At 38.2% G+C, this 4,232-nt stretch overlaps 1 long non-coding RNA gene across 1 annotated transcript; it reads left to right on the top strand.

Moving 5' to 3' along the window:
- Nucleotides 1-1,161: 1,161 nt before the first annotated feature.
- LOC126989119 (uncharacterized) lies at nucleotides 1,162-3,872 on the top strand. Its single transcript, XR_007742893.1, has 4 exons — nucleotides 1,162-1,421; nucleotides 1,540-1,625; nucleotides 2,063-2,222; nucleotides 3,059-3,872. It is a non-coding gene; the product is annotated as an uncharacterized LOC126989119 (long non-coding RNA).
- Nucleotides 3,873-4,232: the final 360 nt, after the last annotated feature.

Genomic DNA, 4,232 nt, shown 5'->3' with positions numbered 1-4,232 from the left:
TCCTTGTGCGTACTGACTTGGGAACTATATAGTTTGTATGGTGCACTGCAAGGCAGGTACGAGGCTCAGTCTGTGCATAGAGGCGCTCGTGAAACAATAACAATGGACTTAGAAAATCCAAGCCACCCAACTTTATAATTAATGAGGCTTGCCCCCCTGGCCCCTCCCAAGGTAAAACGTATACGAAAATGCATTATAATTAAAATTCTCTCACGTGCTAATTTACTACGAATATTGGTTTGGAGTGGTGCTCCCTAAGATTAACCCTGAAATGATACCAAGCTGTCACCTCAGCCACAAAAAGCTTGAAACAGGTAAACATGACATGGGTAAGCTTGGGTGTGATTCTGGAATATTACCAAGCTGTCACCTCAGCCACAAAAAGCTTGAAACAGGTAAACTTGACATGGGTAAGCTTGGGTGTGATTCTGAATAATACAAGCTGTCCCAGCCAGCACACACATGGGGCCCACATGGGATTTCCATGGGTATTGGTGGATTGGTGGGCATGGGTAGGGATGGGGAAATGCATGGGTTTCATATGGGACTCAGGTGGGTTTCCACAAAAGTAAATATTTCTTTTGTGCTATAAGAGCTCAGGAAATTGTCTAAACGACCGAGAAAATTTACCTAGAGACAATTATTAAAAAATATACACGTGACTTGGCAGACAAATGATTTATGGGTACAACGTGGGACCGTTGTGGGTTTCCCACACATATATATTATTTCTTTCATTAATACTCCAACAATGAAATGTGTTGTCAGAACTATTGTAAAGTTATCTTGGAGGCAATTCCTTTAAGATTTATATGTTGTCTGGCAGATGAATATGGGTGCAACATGGGACCCATGTGGGCCTACCACAATGGTATATTACAACTGAAATGGCTGTACGAGTGCTTAATTGTTTTTGTAGGCAAGAGAAACAGGCAATTAGTGCAGACTGTAACCGAGTCTGCATGGCAATGATATTTTTCGCGGACTGCCTTGCCGTAAAATCAAAATAACCGTTACGTTATGTTTTTTTTTTCCGAAATGTTAGAGTAATACTGAAATGAGGCCAACAGATAGTTTACAGACGTATCAGATGATTTCTTCTTGTCGCAATTTGTAAAATTATATATTATCTTGCTTTAAATATTATTTATTAAGTATTTTGTAATGGTTATTGACATTGACTTTTTTATATGATAAAAAAGTGCACTCTTTATATGCAATAATATTTTTCATTGTTGAACTAGAAGATGCATTATATTATAACCCAGCAGAGACTTAAAAAGTCGACATTCATTTTGGCCCAGCGGTTGCTGTAAACACAGTACAACTACAGCAAGAGCAAGAGCTGGGGCCTGGCGGGAACATAACAGTTTGCGTATTTTCCACCTACATTATCAAGCTACTGTGACAGCAAGTCAAAGGTGAGCTGTCTTATATTGCACTTGAATATGTTGTGAATATTCTTTAATGGTTATAGCTATATATGATGCCTTCCATAGCCTGTAAAGAAAGAAATGTTAAAAAGTGCTGTCTTTGCAGATTTTCAAAGCCATCCCAGCCACTGTCCTGTCTCCCAACAAGTGCCAAGAGGCACTGATTCAATACTTCGCTGCCGCAGCCTATAGGTATGTATTATATGTGGAAAGTACATTACGCACGGTTGTGATAGTAGTATATAAAGAGGTGGTGGTGTAGAGATAGAAGTGGTAAGGTGGTGGTCAAGGTGGTGGTGGTGGTAGTTTTTGGTGGTGATGGTGGTGGTGGTGTTGTGGTGGTGGTAGTTTTTGGTGGTGATGATGGTGGGGGGGTGGTGGTGGTACAGTATTATTACCTTGTGTCAATATACTAAGTCTTGAGTAACAAGGACATGTGAATGAATATTAATGAATGTAATAGCATATGAGGTTTAAATCTCTGAAAACAGCCTGTGTTTTACAGAGTAGAAACACCTGCAAGGTCGTTCCAGTGGCTGGACGATATGGAAAATTATGAAATATATATTGTGCAAGAACAAAGAGAAAAAGAATAAAGGCTAAATTGTGGTCTTATTTGTTGATTTCAGGTGAATGTTCTAGGTGAGATTGGAGGGATGAACACTGATGAATATGTGAAGTGAGTAATGAAGTTCATAATAAGTGACACACTGACCACAAAACTGAACATGTCTTGAAGGAACAACAAGAAGGCATTTGGCTCCACAAACTTATTCGAGACTGTTTAGGGTAAGTATTTTTTTCACATTTCCTTATCTATCTATCTATTTTTAAAGTCAACACTCACATAGGTCTATTAACTGTGATTTAGTAAAACAGAAAAAAGTAAAACTTAACTAGAGGTGGGAGAGTTGGATCATCTCTAAGGATGCCATAAACAGCAGTAAAACAGGTCACAGCATGCATTCACTACTTAGCCAGGTAAATATGGAGAATCACTCCGTGTCTTCAATATATATTATTATGCCTCCATATTATAGTTAAGGGATGAAATACATGTCCCTTAACCATAATATGAAGGCGCAGGTACTTAAAAGTAAAGAAAAGTCCCTTAAAGGAATAATATTCACGAAAGGGTAGCCTCCTATGGCAGCGGCGGCAGTCCGCCAGAGTTACGAATAATACCTCCTCGCAAAATAAGTCGTATATTCACTACTCCCTTCCCCAGCAAGCATATTTAAGCTTACCCAACCAAACTTTACATCTGGCAGGGGGACTGCATCCCCCCTGGACCCCCCTTACATTTACTGGATGGAATATATGAATATGCTACCTATTTTTGCCATAGGAGGCTACCCTTTCGTGAATAGTATTCCTTGGTGGGAGTTTATCTTTACTTTTACACCTGTGCTCATATTATGGTTAAGGGACATGTATTTCGTCCCTTAACTATAATATGGAAGCGTAATATCGTATATTGGAGGCGAGTAGTGATTCTCCATATTTACCCTCAGCCCTAGTAGACCTTACTAACTTATTTGTCGTTTTGGTCGTTTGATTTTACTTATGTAAGTTTTGGAATATATATTAGTAACTTTAATTCAGGTATTTTTTTCTGGTTCTAGGAGAAGTGAAAAAGAATTCACAAACGTCAGATTGCACGAGAAGATGTGGAGCATGCAGTGGCGAAGTGGTTGATGGTGGTAAGAGATCGCAGTGGCAATTGCATGTGAAGGGATACTGGTGCAACATTGTCTGCTAATTAGAAGACCTATACGTGTAAATCTTATGTAAAAGGAAGTTTAATTTATAGGTTCCTTAGTTTTGTTTACATGTAGTAATTAGAATTAAGGCTTTGTTAGAGATGATTCTAATCAGAATATAGGTAGAGATGTATTTCTGCCAAAGGAATTCTGTATTCTGTATTACTTTTAGCTATCTATCTATCTATAGCTCTGACGCCTCGTTCCCTCCGGGAACATCCCCCTAGGCCTAGGGCAGTGGTTCCCAACTTTTTTTTTTTTTTCAGGCGACCCCAATCATGCACCTCTAGACATGACTGCGACCCCACTAGTTTAGTTGTATATGTGTTATAATATAATAATACCATGTTTGATATTTTGAGGTCTTGGGGACCCCAGGAAAAATGCTTAGCGACCCCAGGGTTGGGAAAGGGGGCTCTAGGGGGTGGCCACGGCAGAAAAGCCATAGTACTATTATTACTACTATTATTACAATTATTCTGTATTACTTGTGTTTATATATTACTGATTAGTAGATTTTGTTTCGCAATATTCACAGTATATTTGAGAAGCTTATATTTTTTATGATATAAATATATGGAACAATTTTATAGCAGACAGTCACAATATAAACACTGTCAATTTCATTTTACTACCAAAATCATATTGTGCTTTTAAAGAGTTTTGTTAATGTGGAAGAAAATAATCATTCAGTTTTGAAGCATGTATAAATAAATAAAGTTAAGTTGAATCATTTGATTATTATTCATATAACTTTGAGATATGTATGGCCGTTGATATTGGGCTTTAGGCAATTCAACAGAAAATGAACGCCAGAGAACTCTCTCGCTATGCTGTATGTACTTTTTAAACACTAACATCACTGTTTCATTGGAGGACAGGGTATGGGTATACTGTATAATGTTGAAGACTGCCTCTGCTTTCTGTTTTTCAGTGACTATGTCAAAAGCCCTTTATCAGTGGTACTGCACCAAATATATGCAAGATATCCCCATAAATTCAATGGCATGCCCATGCAATACCCATATGGATCCCA

Source organism: Eriocheir sinensis, unplaced genomic scaffold (genome assembly GCF_024679095.1).
Source record: "Eriocheir sinensis breed Jianghai 21 unplaced genomic scaffold, ASM2467909v1 Scaffold106, whole genome shotgun sequence".
NCBI lineage: Eukaryota > Metazoa > Arthropoda > Malacostraca > Decapoda > Varunidae > Eriocheir > Eriocheir sinensis.
Note: the sequence above shows the minus strand (reverse complement) of the source record. Positions and strands in the feature narration are given on the sequence as shown.